Raw genomic sequence first — 21934 nt, forward strand, 5'->3', positions numbered from 1 at the left:
CCATGTAGTAGGTTTTTTCTCATTTCTTTTCCCGTGGTTGATTTCTAGTTTCATGGCATTGTGGTCAGAGAAGATACTTGAAATAATTTCTATGCTCCTAAATTTGTTGAGGTTAGCTTTGTGTTCCAATATGTGATCGATTCTTGAGAATGTGTATTCTGATTTTTTTTGGATGTAGTGTCCTGAAGATATCAATTAAGCCTAACATTTCTATTGTGTCCTTTAGGATCTCTGTTGCTTTATTGGTTTTCTGTCTAGAAGATCCATCCATTGTTGTGCGTGGGGTATTAAAGTCTCCTACTATGATTTTATTCCCCTCAATTTCTCCCTTTATGTCTGTTAATATTTGTTGTATGTATCTGGGTGCTCCTGTATTTGGGGCATATATGTTGATGATAGTAATATCCTCTCCTTGGATGGATCCCTTAATCATTAAATAGTGTCCTTCTTTGTCTTTCTTTATGTCTTTTGTTTTAAAGTCTATTTGTCTGATATGAGTGTTGCAACTCCTGCTTTCCTGGTCTATTGGCGTGAAATATTTTTTCCCACCCCTTCACTTTCAATCTATATGTATCCTTTGTCCTAAGGTGAGTGTCTTATAGGCAGCATATTGAAGGTTTTTGCCTTTTTATCCACTCAGCCACTGTGTCTTTTGATCGGAGCATTCAGTTCATTGACATTTAAAGTGATAATTGATAGATGATTATTTATTGCCATTTTAAACCTCCTGTTCCAGTTGATTCTATGGATCTCCATTCTTCCTTTCTTTTTTTGGTTGGATGGTCTCTGGTTATTTTCTGCTTGAGTTTTTTTTTTTTTTTTTTTTTTTTTTTTTTCATTTTTTGCGAATGCAGTGTTTGGTTTTGGCTTGTGGTTGCCCTGTTTTTTAAGTATGCTAACCCCTTCCTATAATTGTGTGTTTTAGCCTGATGGTCCTGTAGGTTTAAACACTTCATTACTATACTAAAATTAAGAAGAGAAACAAGCAAACAAAAAATGGGTCTATTTATTTCCTTACTTCCCTTGCCCACATTTTATGATTTTGATGACTCTTTTTTTTTTTCTTGTTAATTTTATTTTGTTTGAAACATGTTCATGATTAAATCTGCATACTGGCTTATTTGAGTGACTGCTCTCTGATTGTGGTTTCCTCAATCCTAGTTCTTCCTCTTTTTTTTCTTTTTCCTCCCTTTCTTTCCTTCCTTTCTTTTAGGTTTAGAGAAGCCCTTTCAGTATTTCTTTAAGCCTGGGTTTTGTGTTGCTGTATTCTTTTAGTTTTTGTTTGTTGGAAAAAAAATTTTATTTCCCCTTCTATTTTAAATGATATTCTTGCTGGATAGAGTATTCTAGGTTGCATATTTTTTCCTTTTAGCACTTTAAATATCTCTTGCCGTTCCCTCCTGGCCTGTAGTGTTTCTGTAGAGAAATCAGCTGATAATCTTATGGGGGTTCCCTTGTAGGTAACATTCTGCTTTTCTCTTGCTGCCTTTAGGATCCTCTCTTTATCACTAACTTTTGCCATTTTTATTATAATGTGTCTTGGTGTGGGTCTATTTGGGTTCAACTTGTTTGGGGCCCTCTGTGCTTCCTGTATCTTGAACTCAGTATCCTTTAGATTTGGGAAGTTTCCAGTGATAATTTCTTCAAATATGTTTTCTATCCCCTTATCTTTTTCTACTCCTTCTGGAATTCCTATTATGCACAGATTGGCCCACTTTATATTATCCCATAGGTTTCTTCTATTGCTTTCATGTTTTTTTATTTGGTTTTCTGTCTGCTGAACTGATTGGGTGATTTCTATTAATCTGTCTTCCACATCACTGATTCGTTCTTCTACATTATTCATTCTGGTTTTTACTGCCCTTAGTTCAGTTTGCATCTCTGCAAATGAATGTTCTAGTTTTTCTTGGCTCTTCCTTATATTTTCTAGTTCCTTTCTGAGGGTGTCTGCATTACTGTTCATATCTTCTCTTAATTCCTTCAGTATTTTCACTATTTCTCATTTGAATTCCAGGTCTGTCAGACTGCAGAGATCTGTTTCATTGTTGACTGTTTTAGGTGAGTTCTCCTGTTGGTTTGACTGGGGGTGGTTTCTCGGCTTCTTCATCTTGCATGGTGTTTTCTTTTTCCTGGTGGAGTTGTATTCTCCGTGGCCGGGTAGTGTTTGCCTTGGCACTGCTGTGGAATGTTTCCTGAGGGCTGGCGTTGTTGCTCAGTCTTCTTTGAGGCAGTGTGGCTTTTCCAGAGGGTGGGCGGGACTGACAGGGTGTCTCTGAAGCAAAGGAGGACTTCCTGAGGGCAGACAGGACTGGGAGTTCCGCACCACAATGGGAGCAGATTTCACTCAGCTGGGCAGAGCTTGCTCTGGTGTTTTTGGGCTGTGGGGCTCTTACAGGGGGCTGGTGGTGCTGGGCGGCTGTTCCTCAGGAGTGCAGCACCCTCTGAGGGCTGGAGCAGCTAGCTGGGCTAGAGAGAACCCCAGAGGCTCTTCCCCAGGGTAGCCTGACTTGGAAGGACTGCCTGAGAACGAAGGCAGATTTTTCATGTTCCAGCTGAGCTTGTTCTATCTTTTCTGGGCTGCAGGGGCTCTTGCAGGGGGCTGGCAGTGTTGGGTGCTGCTCTGCGGGGGTGTAGCCCCTCCAGAGGGCAAGCAGGCCAGGGCAGGGAAAGCCCCTGCAGTGGTAGGCTTCCGTGAAGTATCGAGGCCAGCCCTCTGGGATGGCAGGCAGCCCCAGGTCCAGCATGTCCGTGAGGGGTGGGCGGGGAGGAATGCACTGGGAAGCACAGCTTCCTGATAGCTGGCAGGCCGGTGAGCTCGCTGTGGTGTAGGGAGTATTCTCTTCCCTCCCCAACACTGGCGCCTTGTCTCTCCTGCAGATCCAGCTCTTCTCCCAGGTTCCCTCTGGTGTGGCTTTCCACTTCCCAGCCCTTAGTGTATTGCTCCCTCCCCCCCACAACGCTCTGCTTTCTAGTCTCCCAGGCAGTCTCTGCCCTGTCAAATCTGATAGACTGGTTCCTAGACGCCCCCAAGCAGTCTCCACACCACCCACCCCAGCCCGTTCCCAGGGACTAACCTCCAGAGCCGAGGTCTCTCTGCCCAGCCCCCACCCAAGCATCTCAATTTTTGGTGACTGTGCTGGTAGTTCAGATGATTTGTCTGGTTCTCACTCTGCTTTTCAGAACTCCGACTTAGTGCTGCACTCTTCTCTGCATCTGGAGATTCCTCTGATTCGGTTGATCTTTCCATCTAGTAGGTGATCCAGGGTGTGGGATCCCTTTCTTCTCCACAGTTCCCTTTTGGGAGCGCCCATCCAGCTTGGACTCCCATTCTCTCACTCTCCTCTTTTCTCTTGTTTTACCCAGTTATGTCACGAGATTCTTGTCGTTATTGGAGTTTAGGTTCTTCTGCGAGCAATTGATTGCTGTTCTGTTTGAGTCGTTTAACCTGTAGATGTGTTTTTTTTGTTGTGTTTGTGGGAGAGAGCGAGCATGTCCCCCTACTCTTCCACCATCTTGCCTCCTCCCTTCTGTTACATTTATTAATACAAGTTTACTTTACTTTACTTTTTACATTGACTAGGTGAGTAGAGCCATGGTGGAGTATACAGGCATTTCTGATTTGTATTAAGACATATAAGTTGAAAGCCTACATAGATTTACTTTTTTAAAAGTTATGAGGTAACTCAAATCAAATGAATGATAATTCATAAAATTAATAATATATTTTGGAAATCCACTAGCAATGGCTTAAATTCAAGCTCTTTTGCCTCACTTCTCTTTTCTCTTTATCATTGAATTTTTAATATTACTAAAATAAGTCATTTAAAACATAGTTTAATAAATGGAAACCTTTTGGGGGATAAAGAAATCAAAGGATAAATTCTTCTTTTATCTATTTTTTCATTAAAGGAAATGTTATATCAGAAAAGCAGCTCTTGGAATTCCCTGGTAGGCTAGCATTTAAAAGATCTATCATTGTCACTGTGTGGCCTGGGCCCGCTGACCAGGAAACTTCCATGTGCCAAGCAAGTGGCAAAATAAATAAATAAATAAATAAAAAACAGAAAAATAGTTCTCAGTTGCAGACCTATTCTGAGACTAAATTGGCTTTGATTTGTTACTAAGTTTTTAAAATGTGGATGGTTGGAGTTCCCCTTGTGGCTCAGTGGTTAACAAACCCAACTAGTAAACAGGAGGTTGTGGATTTGATCCCTAGCCTCACTCAGTGGGTTAAGGATCTGGCATTGCCATGAGCTGTGGTGTAGGTCACAGATGTGGCTCAGATCCCATGTTGCTGCGTCTGTGGCATAGGCTGGCAGCTACAGCTCTGATTGGACCCCCAGCCCGGGAACCTCCATATGCTGCAGGTGCAGCCCCAAAAAGACAAAAGACGAAAAAATAAAAATAAAAAAATAAAAATAAATAAAATAAAATGTGAACAATTAATGTGATTATATATATAAAATATCAGAATTTGAAAGGAATATTCGATGTTCTAAACCTTTGAAAATATGTGATTTCTTCCAAACGAAGTTATTTGGAAGGTTTGATTATATATTAATTGTTTAATAAATTAATAACAAATCAGAAACAAAATCAAGTGAGTATGTAATTTTGGGGAGTGAGGAGGAAGAGCGTTTGATTTTATGGCTAGAAAAATTCACTTTAGCTATAAAATTTTAAGTACTCCCATAACATGATTAGAATAAGAAAAGCATTCAAGCACAGACACACAGACATGCTCAATATACACATGCACAATGGCAATGGCAGATGTTCAAACACAATTCTGAATGTCTAGATTATGAGTATTGCAGATTACCCACCTGCAATAGGATTCACACTTTTTAAACTGAAACCTGAGTCTTTTATAAATTGTTATCTTCTGCTCCCCTAACTGTAAGTTCCACAAAGGCAGAGGCATGTATGTTTGCTCAATATTATTTTTTCAAGGCTAGTGTAGTACCTGAAACAGAGCAGGAGGTCAATGAATATTTATTGCATGAAAATAAAGAATTAATTAATGAAAGACACAAACTAGACCCCAAATAACAGCAAAAGAACTGGCAGATAATAAGAGAAACTTCAAAAAATATATAATCTCTTAAGGAAGATGTGAAACACAGTTAAGGGGAGGAAAGGGGGGGTAGTTTGGGATTGTGAAAGTCCTTGTTTATTCATCTCAAACCACAAAATCAAATTCTTAACAATTAATTAAGACATGAATACTAGGAGTGGCTCTTTCTGGATGATAGAGTTAAAAAGGATGAATGTTCATTGTATTTTTAAAAGTTTTTCAAATATTCTACAATACAGCTTATTATTTTATAATCAGAAAAAAAATGAAATTAAGGAAATTTAAACACTTTTTGCAACATATATGTGCTTATTATTGTCTAGTGTATGCCAGGTGTTGTTCAGTTATCTATAGGCAGATATATTAAAATAACTAAATCCCTACCATTCAGATAAGCAGACTTATGGTGAAAATAGACATGAAGATGAACCACTATAATCAGTACAATGAGTCTACCAATAAGTGTATTTATTAAGCACTAGAAAGAATACAATCAACTCTGTGTGTGTGTATGTATCTGTTCTACTAGGGTAGAAAGGCCTAAGAAGTTTCACAGAGTAGGTGAATTATAAACTGTTTCATTCAAGGTAAGATTTAGAGGAACTATGAAATTAATCATTATGTTTAGTAATAATGATCTTTAACCACTCCATTAAATTTTTATTAAAATTATATCATCTTGAGAAAACAAAATTCTCAATAAGCTAAACATTTACAACTTAAGTACTAATCACCAAAATAAAGAGAAGAAAGGAATAAGTAATGGGAAATGTTTGTACATGGAGAAGAAAGGGTAGTTTTCTTTTTTTCAAGCAATGTCAATGTCAATTGAAAATGAATGAGTTTTGGAGTTCCCATCCTGGCACAGCAGAAATGAATCTGACTAGGAACCATGAGGTTGAGGGTTCAATCCCTGGTCCTGCTCAGTGGGTTAAGGATCTGGCGTTGCCATGAGCTGTGGTGTAGGTCGCAGACATGGCTCAGATCTGGCATTGCTGTGGCTGTGGTGTAGGCTGGCAACTGCAGCTCTGATTGGACCCCTAGCCTGGAAATCTCCATATGCTACAGGTACAACCCTAAAAAGCCAAAAAAAAAAAAAAAAAAAAAAGGAAAGAAAGAAAAAGATAATGAATGAGTTTTTATAAGTCAGTAGCTCCAAGATTTAATTATTTTGGAAAATGATAAAAGCTTTTTTTTCCCTTAGTGATCAATCCTTTGATAGAACACTCTGATTAGTCCATAAAATTACCAGAATCATATGAAACTAAGAGGCAAATGTTGCATTTATTTTTTAAAAAGGAAAAACAAAAATGAAAGCAGAAAAAGAGAAATAGAAATGAAACTGACAACACTATTGGCTTGAACCCAGCCAGAACCCAGATTGGGACTTGAACCCAGTTTTAAATTAGAATCACTCACCTGGTGTCTGGAGTTACTGAGGCTCGGGTTCCTTGTACCTCAGTGGAGAAGGAATTCAGGAAGAGACAAAGTGATAGGCAAGAAATAGATTTATTAAGATAGGATGCTTGTGAGAGATGCAAGTGGACAGACAAGGAGGCTCTGCCCCAACGATTAGTTGGGCTACAGATTTATCATGCAAGGGGAGTGGGGGTGGGAAAAGACCACTGGTCCCTCTTTCTCAGAGTAGTAGCTCCTCCTTGGTATCTGGTAAGAGAGTATTTGACCCTATAAGGTCAAACTAGGACTGTCACCGAAGGGTGGTCCTAAAACTCTTTCCCTTGGTCTGAACCTGAATGCAGGCCTCACTCCATCCCCCACCCAATGACCTGAGGCATTTATGCTGCCTCCATTAATCAAGCAAGCCTGCCTCATTCTGATGGCCCTCTTGAGTAATTATTAACTTCAGTGATCTCCCAAAGGGGCCTAGGTTTCCCTCTCTATGGTCCCTTACTGGGATTTCTACAACTACCTGTGTAACTATCCTACTGCATCCCTATCAGAAAGAGAACTGGAGAATGAAAACTATTATGTCTCCCATTACTTGTTGTGTTTTTTTGTACATGTTTTTTTAAAAATCCCTCAATGGAATATTAGGAAAAAGTATTTTCTCCTCCTCTTCTGGAAGCTTGAAATCAATGGGATCTTCATAAACACACACACACACACACACACACACACACACACACACACACAACATTAAGTGTGAGAAGAATAAAAACATCAGCCTTATGAAGAAAAAGACTGTAGTCATATCCATGCTTCCCACCTTCTCCATGTGAAATGCAAACATTTTAAATATATTCAGCCTGAGGGAGGAGTCTTTTTGAATGTTTAACTGGTTATTGAATTAAATGACATCTGATTTCAGGCAATAACTTTCCACATTTTAGTTGCTTAAATAGGAAAAGCTTTCTTTCAAGGGTGATTTTTATTGTAAAACATTTTCTGAGTTTTTCAGAGGTGCTGAACAGCGAAACAAATGTAATAGGATGGCATCTTCACTGCTCAACTGATAAAAAAAATTGTTTCAAATTTATTTATTATATAAAGGGAAATCCCTATCTAGTCATCTTGCTCAAGGAATTAATTACTGAAAAGTGTTGGGACTTAACTCTCAGTGTATCTTAAAGGATGAAATTGAGCAAGCCATGAATTGGAGCTTGCTCTTTACAAGCCTGGAGCTGAGTATGAAGGATCTTCAATGATAGTGGGAGTTTTAGAAGGCTTGCCTTTTCTAGGTTTATTTGGAAGTTTGGGGGCACCTATCTTATCATCTAGGCCACAAAGATGAGACATCTACAAAAGTAAACAGCAAATCATAAAAGTCATCTTGCATTAGGTGACTTGTATTTGGAGTGATGTTTGTCAGGACAAGCCTGTTTCAGAATTAGCCCTGATTCTACAGGTGGCTTCTAGGTATAATTGTGTATTCTTTCCATTCTATGTGCCCTCAGCTGGGGGTGGCAATGATAGTTTTCCATGTATTAATGCACAGTAGCAGATGGATTTTGGACAGAGTACCCATCTGCAGATGCAGTATATGCTAAGTAAAACTTGAAAGCAGATTTGTTCTATACTTTTTGTCCAGACAAGAGCTATATATTGTTAGCTGGATTAGAGGAATTTTTGAAATTATTTTTCCATAATAACAAAGGAGGTTAGAATCAGGGATGGTATGAGAGAAGAGGTTTTTAAAGTGTGTGAGCTGCATAATTATATATTCATTCTACACATTACTGAACCAAACCTGAATCTGCTTACTCTTATATAGTAAAGCCAGTCTGACACCCTGTTGTGGTAAAGCAAAGTGCAGCATTTGTTGCAGGGCACCAGATAAGGGTTCAGTACAGTTAATCCTCAAAACCCTTAAAGTCTCCAGTGGGTTTCAGGAGAGCATTTTAAAAGGCAGGTGAGGGAAGAAAGTGATCAGCTCATATTACAAATCCCTGATTTGTTGATGGTGAGGTAACAAACAGGGCAGTGTCACAAGGGTTAATGTTATCAATCCTTAGGCCCTGGTAGGCCTGGGGGCTATGTGCTTATGGTCAACAAGTAGTTCTTTTCTTCCATTAGTTGGAGGGTTTAGCATCTGTAAAACAACTCAGAAAATGTGCATTAGTTACTATTTTCTAGGTACTTCAGAGAGGAGATAAAGCAGAGGATATGCGGGGAGGCCTGTGCTGAGAAGGCCCCACAGGGTCCTACCTGGTTACATAAAGAAGAAAACAATATAAATAATGTAATATAAGATATATAATATTTTCTATCCACATAATTGTAAAGATAGTATAATATAGAGATTTGGGGCCATCCTTTGAAATTCAAGTATAAAATAATCTGGTCTATCAGATATACTATCACAATGATTTTTACTGGGACCTTGGGTGAGTTTCAGATGAACAATAGTCTCCCACTCCCCTGCTGATAACAGATTTTCCAAGATGCATTTAATGGTCTGAATCCCACTGAAGAATACTTAGAGCAGCCTGCCACAGAGGAGAAAAGCCTACCATGAACTCTTATTTTCATTGCCTATCAGGAGGGATCACCAGCCTTCTACTATTCAAAATTCCATGAAGAACAGATGCTTCTGTTGTCTAATACAATATTACCATAGTTCCCTCCTCTAGCCTTGGAAGAATGAACCAGAGACCTGGTTACAATAAGATATCCTAAGCTGCATCTTAGAAAACCAAAGTTTCAAGTAAACTAGATTTGCAAATATCTGCTATATATTTTCAGAGTGGATTGAAACATCAACATTCAACAAGACTTAAAATGGAAGATTTAGGAGCTAAGCATTAAGACCTGTGCCAAAATTGTAATTTCTTTTAAAGAGAAAATGAATTAGCTGTCACAACCCAGATGGATGAACATAAGGCAAACTAATTTCCAGGCAATGAGCAAGTCTTGAGGGAAGGGCCTCTCCCACCCGGTTCCATGTATCAAGAGAAGCTTCTGTCCAGCTCTATAGTCAACAGGGGTTTCACCTGCTTTCCATCATCCCCTTCCACTAGGCTCCATCAGTTCTAAGGGGAATGCAAGAAGGTGTGGTCATCTATTAGCTATTCCAGATTTCTAATTCTCTTTAATTTTATCACTTATGTGCATAATTTATATATTATGTGTTGAGGATTTTTTATGTCAACTACAGAGTAAATTTTATTAGTAGTGACTTAGAAGAGTAATCATATTCATAATTATAGCCATAATCATAACATACAATTTCTTACTCTACTTTTTCTGACTTAACCTCTTGGCTTCATACTCATCTCAGTTTCCATTTATAATGTACCTATTGTGTATCACCTGTGGGAATAGAGCTGTGAGAATGTGGGCTGTGCTCTCATGGAGCTTATTTTATTCTAGAGAAGACAGGCAGGGAGTGAATGAATAAAGAAACATCTGATAATACAAGCTATAAAGCCAATAAAGTTGAATGATGCTATTCTTTGTGGAGAGCAATTAGGCTGGATCATCAGAAAGAACCTTTTGAAATACAGAAATCAGGGAATTCCTGAATGATGAGGAGGAAGTCATAGCTGATCTGGCTAAGACAGGGCCAAGGAGAGGGAAGATCATGAAGAAACCTTGAAGTAGCTTCATGCTTGGTGTGTCCTAGGAATACACAGGTAGCCACTAGGGCAGAGAGTGCATGAGAGCTTATTAGGAGATTAAATCAGAGAGATGAGAGGGTCACAGCCAGGTTATGCAGGGCTTTTAAGTGTGAAATTCAAAGTGTGATGGAGCAGATGATGATGGATTCTATGCTAGGATATGACATGATCTAACTTGTCTCTCTAACCACATGTGTGGAATGGATTATAGAGGAAGGTGAGAGCAATTAGGAGGGAGGTCACCAACATTGGAGGCTTGTATTGAGGATAGTAGTAAAAAATGGATGGGGAACATTCTAGAAGGAAAGCCAATATGCCTTATTAACCAGTGGGGTGTAGGAGCTGAAGTGCCTCCTGACTTCAGAGATCCTTATATAATAACTACTGTCAATTGAAAAAAAATGCAAAACCTAAATGTTGAGAATTATGTTAATATTTGGTGGACTTTCTGAGGACGTAAACCCAGGAGGCAGCCTCTCAGGAAGCTGAAGGACTGCTCCCAGAGGTAAGGGGGAGCTAGGGCATATAGAGGGTTTTGCAACAAAGACCAAGTAGTTGGAACATCAAAAGATTACTGTTTATTAAAGAAAACCAGACATCTCAAGTTAAGGAAGTTAGTTCTTTTCTTTGTATGGGAAGATGCAAAAGTCTGGGCTCATTGAAATCATTCCTTTGGTATGCATCCTATCCATCCAGGGCTGGTATCCTGTTCTTACCCACCTTAAGTTTCCTGGGGTGCACTATTTGGAGTGGCTGAGGGCTTGGCAGTGGGCAGCCTATTTGTCTACATCCAGAGTTCTCTCAGGGCTCGTCATCCCACCCAGCAGTTGTGGTAGCTTGATGGTTGTAACATCCTTTGTTTACTGGTAAGGCAGACAATGTTTTTCATTCACACCTCCTTTAAGAAGAGCAATGATGACATTTATGCCCTCAACCTTCTATGTACATACTTTCTGCACTTCTTTATCTAACCCCCAATAAAAGGCAATAAGGGTTAAAATTAAGTTGTGTTACAAGAATTGAAATGAAAAATATGACAATCTTATCAAGTTATGGTTAGAAATTGTGTTTTGGTGTCTGAGCATCGCCTCAGGAAAGACAAGAGAGTCTGATTAGTAAAAACGGAGAACAGTCTGTTTAAATAAAGGGAACAAAAATCTTTCTCTTTCAAGATCTAAAGTAGTCAGGTAATTAAGTTGGAGAATAAAAGAGTTATTGGTTCCTAATAAGCACATATATTCAAAACAACCTCAAGAAGTCATCAATAAAAACAGTACAAACAAGGTTAATGGCAATGGCTAACTTTAACAACAGGAATAGAACACACTAGGAATTTCAACCATCTAAGATAAACAAAAACCATGAAGATGCATGTTTCTATATAATCATAAATTTTTGATTTTGTTTTTTTTTTTAAGATTGTCTCTTAAACAATGGTTTACATAAAAAGAAGGGAAAGGGGATAAGCAACTTAAATGTTATTGAACATAGACCACTATGGTTGGGTGGGGAGGAAAAAACAATCTGGGAAAGAAAAATCTACCTCATAGATTCAGTCCATTTCTTGGCTCTAGACTTAAAGGGGAAATTATTTAGGAAGTTGGTGTGAGTATCTCTTCATTTATTTTTTATTAATACCTCAGTAAGACGACTACACTCTTTACTAGGTTGAACCAGTTTTTTCTTAACTTTAAAAACTATTAGAAATTATTAGTTCAGGAACATTTTTATTAAAACTTATATAGATCTCAGAAAGTCTTGCCTATTTTTTGATGTGCTGATTGAGAGGATAGTGGTAAAGAAGGGGGAGAAAGTGTTTATGAAACAGTATGGAAGTACATAGGCTGCATTTTTTTCCTTGGGAAATGTTTTTAATTCAGTGGTTTGTGGAGTTCCCATCTTGGCACAGCAGAAATGAATCCAACTAGGAACCATGTGGTTGCAGGTTTGATCCCTGGCCTCACTCAATGGGTTAAGGATCCGGTGTTGCCATTGTGGTGTAGGTTACAGATGCGGCTTGGATCTGGCATTGCTGTGGCTGTGGCATAGGCTGGCAGTTGTAGCTCTGATTAGACCCCTAGCCTGGGAACCTCCATATGCCATGGGTGCAGCCCTGAAAAAACAAAAGACAAATAAATAAATAAATGAATAATTCAGCGGTTTGTAAATTTTTATTGTTTCTCCTTGTAGCAGTATAAAATATTAAGTAGTATTAATTTAAGAGATGGATTTTTACAAAAACAAACCTTAGGATTTATAGAATTTGTCTTATTTTTTACTTGGTTAAATACAATTTCTCCATACAATATAAAAGAAAAATTAGGAGTTCCCTGGTTACCTAGTGGTTAAGGATTTAATGTCACTGCTATGGCTTGAATCTGATCCCTGGCCTGAGAACTTCTGCATGCCACTGGTGTGGCAAAAAAAAAAGAAAGAAAGAAAAATTACACACTCACACACACATCTACAATCTACATACACAACAATTCTAGGCTGCATTTTTATCCCTGAACCTAGATAGAGCCATTACATAGCTTTTAATTGATGTTTATATGAACTTAAAACATAAATCTTAATTCCCTAGGTGGTAGAATCTAAAGATTATTATTTTGGAGTATTGATGTTTGGAGTATTTTATCTTTACATATCAATTCATAATTTCAAGGAAAATATTTTTTCAAAAAAAGTAAATTGAAAACAATTTATCAAATTTATACTAAGGATTCAAGGTGTAGCATATTCCAAGAGTAAACTATAAACAGATTTATTATAAGGTCAACTTTGCTAAATATCAACTCTTGTTCTGTCATCTACCAGCTGAATAAAAGAAAGACATTTATTTAATGGTATATTATAGCAACCATATTCTCATGCTTTCGAGAAAGTAAATGTGACAATACATGACAACACACCAAAGCAAAAGAGTAATGAAAACTTGGTGGAACAAATTATATCCATTCTGGGTAAAGCTAGAATAAGAAGATAGGAATCTTTTGTATTCAGTTTTATGGAAAGTTACTAGGTGAATAAAATTCTCCTTGGATGAAAATCAAGAGAAGAAATCATCTACATGTAAAAGACAAAACAAGGGTGCTTTCTAAAACAAAGTGCAAATACAAAGCCTTTATCTGTCCATTGCTTTGCATTACACAATTTTTTATAGTCTTTTTTTTTTTACACTCTTTATAAGTTCTAACATTGAAGTAGGAGAAAAATTATAGGGATAATTAGCTACAGCAAGACACTAGAGAAGTTGGAAAATTTTTATTTAAAAAGAAAAATAACAAGATATTTTGAGAATAAGTAATCATCTGGAAAATAAATATAGTAGGCACTTATTTGGAGAATTTTTGCCACCATCAGACCCATATTATCAGTGATGGTGAAACTTACCAGTATTTCTCAAAAGGAACACAGTTGGGACTTGTTCCTAGCAAAATGCAGTATGCTCTGTGAAAGGTAGGGGTTCTTCCAAAGGGGATTATGTCTTGCCAAAAAGCTCATTTGTATGAGCTTTCCCCCCTCCTAGGCTCTCTAGAAACTCTCCTCTTTGCTTGGCACCATCCAGCATCAACATGTGACATTTTGGACTGGCTGATTGAGTTCATTGAACATAAAGCCTTGGCAGTGGCAATTATCTTGGCAGTGGTGGAAGCCAGGGAACATATACCAGTAAATGGATTTCATTTTAATCACTGTACATAGGGTCTGCTTGATTTATCCCATATAATATCAAGCTCCAATGTGGCAGCAAGATTCTGCACTCAGTTGCCATGCTCAACAAAAGTACTAAGGTTGAACTTTGGGTACATTGCCAATGTACAGTTTTCTATGAATATCTTTTCCTTTTTAATTTTTTTCTGTCATTTTTATCCCTCTCTTGGGGTTCAATGATGAGGTTGAACAACTTCAACTTTAATTTTTAGAAACCATAGAACAATATAGCTCTTTCTGTTTGAACCATAAGCTACCATTAAAGAATTTTAAAATAGAAATTAGAAATCATTATTCTAAAGTAGATTAGTAGAATTTCTTGCTCCATTAACTTTTCACATAGTCTGAATCTTTTGTGTCTCCATTAATATTTCTTTAAACATAGTGTTTCATACTTTCTTTAATTGGATTAATAAAGTCCTTAAAATTGTGCTGAGAACATAATACATACTCAAGAACTGTTAGCTCTGCTACTTTTTTAACTAATCTTGAATCAGTTTATTTATTTAATATTTGCTTCAACTTTAAATTTTAATCTACTTGTGGTCACTTGTCCTGTTGATTTGAATCTCCAGTGCCTGTCAAATATGTTGTGCTCAATTGTATTCATCAACCTATAGCAAATAGTCATCATTGTCATCATCACGGTCATCATGAAAAACACCTCACTATTATTGCTATGAATATGGTGCTTTAATGGTTACATTTCAATGGAAGCAAAAGAGACAGTTTCTAATCCCTAAGGTTCACACATATGGAGGGTAGACTAGAGATAGGAAAAACTAAGATGAAACATGGCTTAGGAACTCTACAACTTTGCAGACTGATCAGAAAGAGACAGGGAGAATAAATAATTGTAATATTATTTTATAGGTTCTAATTAAATGTCCATAATTAACTTCAGTTTGTTCTGGGAGTGGTCAACAAAAATTTCACAGACTCTATTTCTACTTGTGAGAAGCAAAGAGACCAGAAAAATTAACACTTATTAAACAACTACTATGTGCTCTATACCATAGTCAACAATTTATAGTGTTCTTCCTTATACTGGGTCAATATAGGTATTACTACTCCTTTTTAAAGATTTGAAAATTGTAACTAGAAATTTTTATTAAGTTCCTTGTGTGTTAAGTTCCTGAGCAAGGATTAAGATAAGAAAAATCATTTTGACACTTAACATATTGTGATGGTCTTTTTGATGTGTCCACTTGGCTAGGTTATCATCCATCCACAGTTATTAAATAAAGTGCTAATCTATGTGTAGCTGTGAAGGTATTTTGTAAATGTAATTAAAGATCATAAGCAGGTAACTTTAAGATTATCTGACATAATATGGATGAGCTTAATTCTTTGAAGAAGAAATTCCACATGTAGACAACAACTTCTGCTCATGCCCAAGGGGTATAGCCTGCCCTCTCTGATGGTTTGCCCTATCAGTTTCAGACTTGCCTATCCAGCCCCCAAAATCACATAAAAACATTCCTTATAACAAATTTCTTAATATTAATATCCTACTAGTTCTAGTTTTCTGGTTGAACATGACAGACACAGATTTTGGTATCTGGGAAGTATAGTACTGCTCTAACAAATACATAAAAATATAAAAGTGGCTTTAGAATTGGGCAATGAGAAGAAGGTGGAAGAATTTTGAAGAATGTAATTTTAAAAAAACAACAACAGGAGTTCCCGTCGTGGCACAGTGGTTAACGAATCCGACTAGGAACCATGAGGTTGCGGGTTCGGTCCCTGCCCTTGCTCAGTAGGTTAATGATTCGGCGTTGCCGTGAGCTATGGTGTAGGTTGCAGACGTGGCTCGGATCCTGCGGTGCTGTGGCTCTGGCGTAGGCCGGGGGCTACAGCTCCAATTCAACCCTAGCCTGGGAACTTCCATATGCCGTGGGATCGGCCCAAAGAAATAGCAAAAAGGCAAAAAAACAACAAAAAAAACCCAACAAAACCCTACATTGCTCTAACATACTATTAATAGCAACATGGGTGTTAGTAACTCTACTATTAAGAAGTTAGGAAACGAGGACCTTTAAAGAGAAAACCTCAATCTTTGCAAATACCTCAATTGTGATGAACAAAATTCTAGGAGATATTGGATATTAAAGGTGCTGCTGCTGAGGACTCTGGAGGAAATGAGAAATGTAAGAAACTAAAGAAAGGGGAGATTGTTATTATTTAGTGGCAAAATTATGTTCTGAAGTTCTGTGGAAGGCAGAATTTGGAAACAATGAAATTTGACATTTATTTGAGATTTCCAAGAAAAATGTTAAATTTATGGCATGGTTTCCTCTGTCTGCTTATAGTAAAATGCAAGAGGACTCAGATATATTGAGAAAAGTATTATTAATCACAGAGGAACTATGACTTGATGACTTGGGAAATTCTCAGCCTATCCAAATTGCAGAGGATCATTAAATTAAGATGTTCCCCAACAGAAAGGCAGACTGTAAAGAAAAAAAAATCAAATGTGGTTATATAGCCTTTAGCTAATACCTCAAGAATATAAAAATATCAGAGTATTCAGTAACACAAATATTCTCTGAAGATATTAGGCATGTGATTCATAATACCCCCAGTAAACTAGGCAAAAGCCAAAAATAGACATGAGATTTTCTAGGAAAGATTTGTGGAGGAGACGTTTATCTACTGGAGTGAATCTCCAAGACATTTGCAAGAAATCCACAAGATTCTGAGAATGTTATACCAGGAGAAACACTGCCAGCTTGGACTGAATGAATAAGAAAGAAGAAAAATAAAAGAAAATTTTGTGATCTCTAAAATTCTCCAGGGAAGAAGCAGGCTGATAACATTACTCAGCAACAAACATATGCTATCATTTCATAAAAAGGGAAAGATAACTCATGAGCTGTGGTCATAAGAGAAGAGGGTGGAACCTTGAGCTCAGATTGTAGGGTTTCAAGTCCAGAGGGTAGACCCATTATTCCCAGAACTCGAAACCAAATAATGTTTGCCTGGCTGGATTTTGAAAATTTGGGGATCAATTACCCATTTTCGGTTTTCTTTTCTCCTTTTTTTGAGAAACGCAGTCTATAACTGCTATCCTAGTCCATTCGTACTATTATATTTTGGGAGAAGCTAATTTTCTAGTTTCACAGGTCAACAAATGGAGAGAATTTTATACAAGGATGTATTATATTTTGATGATTTCAATTATTTTAATGATAATTAATTTGGGGGATTTTATGCAGATGATAGATGAGATGTTGGACTTTGAGTTGATGCTATGATGGGTTGAGATACTATGGACCTTGGAACAGGGTAAATACAATTTGTACATAGGATTGATTTGAATCTTTTGAGTACAAAGTATAGGCTGTGATAATAAAATAATAACTCTCCAAAGATGTACACATCCTAGTCTCTAGAAGCTGTGAATATGTTACCTTATGTGGCAAAGGGGACTTTGCAAGTGCGGTTAAATTACTGACATATAGAGAGTACTTTGGATTATCTAATTATAAACACAAGAGTCCTCCAAATTGAAGACGAGAGGAAGAGAGTCTGAGGGAGATGTGACTATGAACAGATCAGAATGATTCCATGTGGGTGATGTAATAAGGACTTGATTCAACTGTGCTAGCTTTGGAGATAAAGTCTACAAAATTAAGAAATGTGAAAAACTTCCAGAACCTGGAAATGCAAGAAAAAAACCCTATCTAGAGATAGCAGAAAAGAATGAAATTGTACTTGAAAATCTCTATTTTAGCCTATTGAGACAGTATCAGGTTTTTCCCTACAGAGCTCTGAGATAATAAAGTTGTTTAAGTGTGGTGAGAGTCAATACTGATTCATGGAGTTTGGTCAATTTTTGACTGAATAATCAGGCATTTAGGAAGGAACATAATTTGAAATTTGGTGACAAGGGGGTCTGATAGAGAGAGGTATGTGAATAGATCTCTTTGAATGGGCAAAGTATGTAAAGACATTTTGTGTCCCATGCAAATGGTCACCAAAGAGTGACCTCAGCAAAGAAGGATTGTAATAATCAAGCACAAGGGATTACACAATCCACAAATAGCAGTGAGGCCCTTTCCCAGCTCCCTAGCAGCTTGTGAACAAAGTGGCCATGGTTGCAAGGATAGATATCATACATAGGTTTAGCAACTTCCTCTAACCAAAGGTGATCTGGCTACAGCCATTGTTGAGTGTTGAATCACCCACATTAGACATTAACATTGAGTCCCTGATAAGACATCATACCTGTGAGTGATCATCCAGGTACCTGATGATAGGTTGATTACATTGGACTACAGTCCATCATAAAAGAGGTAGCACATTTTTAGTACACTAAAACTGACACATTCTAAGTATTGATTTGCTTTCCATGAACACAATGCTTCTGTCATGGACTTAAAGAATGCCTTATCCACCATCATGCCATTTCACATATCATTGTATTTGACATACCTCACAGCTAATGAAGTGCATCATTAAGCTCATATCCATGGAATTCTTTGGTCTTACTGTGTTCCCCATCATCCTGAAGAAGTTGGGTGGCCAGAAGATTGGGATGGCTTTTGAAGAATCAGTCATAGTGCCAACTAGGTGGCAATATCTTGGGGACTTAGACAAGTTCCAGGAAGCTGCATACACTCTGAATTAGCATTGCAATTATGAGACTGTTATCCGATAGACAGGATTCATAGATCCAGCATCAAAGGGTGGACATGGGAGTGGTACCATTCACTAATATTCATAGTGATCCACTGGCAAAAACGTTGACTTCTTGTCTCCATGATCTCTATGCTCTGCTTGTCCAGAAGTCTTAATACTGAGGGAAAATTTCTTTTATAAAGAGACATAAAGATGATTCCATTTAATTGAAAAAAGTCTGTTAGAGGGTCACTGTGGTCTCCTCGTGCCTCTGAAATAACAGGCAAAAAAGAGGGCAACTCTGTGAGCTGAGGTGCAAGGTAAATTTGTTTGCTACTACACAATGCAGTTAAGGAAGAATATATCTGGAATACAGAAGATCCTTTAGGGTATTTCTTGGTATTACCAAATTCTGTAATGTCAATAGAAAGCTATGACAAGTCAATTAAGGTAGGACTTCTAATTGCTCAAACCCTTTAGGAATGAAGTTATGGAATGGATCATGCCGCCAAGTAAAGAACTATGACCAGCTGAGTGCAAAAGCAGCAGAATGGGTAATGGAATAAAGTAATTATAAATACTAGCTGTGGCCACATGATCACTGTAGAAAAAAGATTATAATCATTATGAGTATTCCATCCTCATTTTGTTATGAATATTTCCATGTATCTTGACCAAATATTTTCGTTTTTTTTTTCTGTCTGTTATCCCTTTGTCATCTAACAGAAAGTGTATTAATAATAGTTAACTTTTTCTCACAATATTTAAGCTGTAGGAAATCAAAGGAAGAGAATGAACATTCCCAAGAAGTTTCCACCTCTTTTAAGAAAAAGTATAGTTTTGTTTTTGGTTGTTCCCAAGATATTGTTTCATGTTCAGCAGAAATATGGTTTTGTTACTATATTTACTTGGATGTTAAACAAGATTTAAGGAGATATGATCCTAGGATATGGGCACCTTCACATCAAGGGGTAGACTGTGATAGTCTCTTTCATGTGTCCACTTTTTCATAGTCCCTCATTATTAGTCAAATGGTTATCTAGGTATTGCAGTGAAGGTATTTTGTAGATGTGCTTTAAAGCCCATAATCAGTTTAAAGTGGACATTCTGGAAGAATTAGGTAAAGCTGCAAACTGAGTATGTTCTGTAAATGGCAAAATGACATGGGATATCAGGAGTGCAATGTAAAGGCAGTGCTGAAAGTTGAGCTGAAGTGCTCAAGTGACTCCATTCAGCCCCAATTTAGTAGTTCATGAGTAGGATGTAATGCTCACTTGAAGAAGGGAAGTAGAGAATGGCTAATGTATGCTATGGGGTATGATTGGCAAGAAGAACAACTTGGCTGAGGTCAGAGAAAGAAGACTGACATGGATAAATCAGCAGGAGAGATTTGAGACATGAGATAGTAGATGCATGGAACTAAACAAATATCCACTTCTCATTGATTTTGATGTACTGAAGAATAACAGAAGGCAAAGTGCTTGATGGATTAAAAAACTGTATAGGGTGTAGTAACTGCAATATGGAAATTAAAGAAAATAGTATTAAATACTGTCCATTGAACTAACCAGTATTTATAAGAATATTTGTGAACTATAGTCACCCATAAAGAACCTGTACCTTAGGATTTTATTGCTGAAAAGGAAAGAACTAATCTCATTTTTGTTACCTTTAAAATGAGGGAACAGAGACCCAGAGCGGGTGTCAGCATCACAGCGCTAGTTCAAAGTGACAGAACTAATAGAATTCATCTTTTCTGTTCATTTCAGTGCCAAGCTAAATTCCCACATTCCTAGTTTGAGAAGTATTATGGTGTAGTGATTAACAGCACTGGATCTCAAATCAGACAACCTGGCTTCAATCCTGTATCTGATAGTTATAAGTTGTGTGACCTTAGTCAATTGGTACCTTGGCTTAATCATCTCTAAAATGAGAATGATGACAACTGTGTCAGTCTCATAGGAATGTTGTAACATATAAATGAGTTGTTCATGTAAAGTATTTAGACTAGTGCCAGAAACACAGTAAGTGCTGGGTAGATGCTAGCTGTTATTGTTAGGTGAACTATACTATGAAATTAGTATAGATAGATTTTAGACTTTTAGGTTGCACTTAAAGATATGGAGCAGCTAGTGATAAATGTAAATACAGTCCTAATCTCTACATAGCTAATATAAGGATTGAAAAATGGGAAGATGAAGGAAAGGCCACAAGGTCTTTCTTCACTGTATTGAATTAAAGATTGTGGTAGGGCCTTCATTTAAAAAGTCAAAGATAAGTGATTTTTAAAAAATGATTACTGGGATGATACATTTAAAAAAGAAAACTACTAAATGAAAGGATTTGAGCAGCAGAAGTTGAAGTTGAAGTTGAATTCACTTCTGAGTCTTCAACGACACATGGGTTGAGGAAGAATACAGACTTCATCCTAAGAGCTCTTTCTGTGATGGGAATGGTTATGAGGGGACTCCCAAGCAGAAACTCTGGCTAACTGGTCAGGAATGGGAGAGGAAAAACATCTCTATCTCTTTGGATGGCTTGAGGGATACTTAATAACCCTGTGAGCAGCTGATAGTGGGAAAGAATCACAGCAGGCGAACAGTTTCAGCCTCACTATGTAGAAAGAAGCAGGGACTGGGAGCCATAGCAGAATATTCAACTACTCAAATGAAGAGTCATTAGACTTAAATAGACCAATAGGGCCAATGGAACCCAGATGAAACATCTCGGCGGCATAACAGACTTCTGGAGAGCAACTACAATTTAAATGTATTTAAAATGCTAAGCTCTGTGACGGAATCTTTCTCTGGATACAGTTCCATGAAAATGGCTTTTTGAATGGGTGGAGCAATTGGCTAACCTTAACCAAACAAGACTCCATAGTGAATCACAAAATGCAGTTAAGGAATTAACTGTTTGTTGTGCTGGGCACTAAGAATTTTTGTATCTGGCTACATAACATATTTCCTTTCCACAGGAGGTAGTTATGACAAATTAGAAGTCTGAAAATTTTCTGATGGTGTAAAGGCCCAGCTGTCACTGGGGAGATAGTGATCAGATTTCATAGCTGCGTGGTCCCATGGCGCCATGGAGAGCTCCATATGGTCACCCAAATGTTTCAGCTAAATCCACTGAAAATTTCCAGTCTGAGTTTTACTTGGAAAGAATAAAACTCTCCTTGTATAAATTTATCATTATGTGCCTACCAAGAGAAAAAATCTTGTTAACTGGTTACATTTTAAAAAATGGAAAAAATAATCCACTTAAGAACAACTTTGTACAGCTGTTGTGCTGTCTTCATGATAAACAGATAACGATGCACTCCTGGGAATTTACAGAATTTACTTTATATCAATTGTCATATAACCTCAGGAAGGTGGACTTTTAAAATGATGTATGGTGAACAGCTAACATCCATGGGAATATCTACTTCTGTGATAAA

At 37.4% G+C, this 21934-nt stretch overlaps 1 protein-coding gene and 1 long non-coding RNA gene across 3 annotated transcripts in view; one reads left to right on the forward strand and one right to left on the reverse strand.

The window, feature by feature from the left end:
• Positions 1–21934, forward strand: part of LOC110256311 (uncharacterized) — a 611762-nt gene that overhangs the window by 427902 nt on the left and 161926 nt on the right. Inside the window, exon 9 of one of the 2 annotated variants that reach the window (XM_084990014.1) lies at positions 2015–4418. The exons of the other annotated variant lie outside the window; for it this stretch is intronic. The gene's annotated coding sequence lies outside the window, so the exon portion shown is untranslated. Of the gene's footprint in view, positions 1–2014; positions 4419–21934 lie in introns of those variants that run through there. 2 annotated transcript variants of the gene reach the window in all.
• Positions 1–21934, reverse strand: part of LOC106508354 (uncharacterized) — a 460477-nt gene that overhangs the window by 49492 nt on the left and 389051 nt on the right. The window contains exons 4-5 of the long non-coding RNA XR_014824157.1: positions 18307–18763; positions 4827–4966 (exon numbers count right to left, since the gene is read on the reverse strand). This is a non-coding gene — a long non-coding RNA (uncharacterized LOC106508354). The remainder of the gene's footprint in view (positions 1–4826; positions 4967–18306; positions 18764–21934) is intronic.

The sequence above is a fragment of the Sus scrofa genome, chromosome 13 (assembly GCF_054392235.1).
Source record: "Sus scrofa isolate SSC_HxYL_T2T_F1_AM1 chromosome 13, Sscrofa_HxYL_maternal_Yorkshire_Landrace_v2.0, whole genome shotgun sequence".
NCBI lineage: Eukaryota > Metazoa > Chordata > Mammalia > Artiodactyla > Suidae > Sus > Sus scrofa.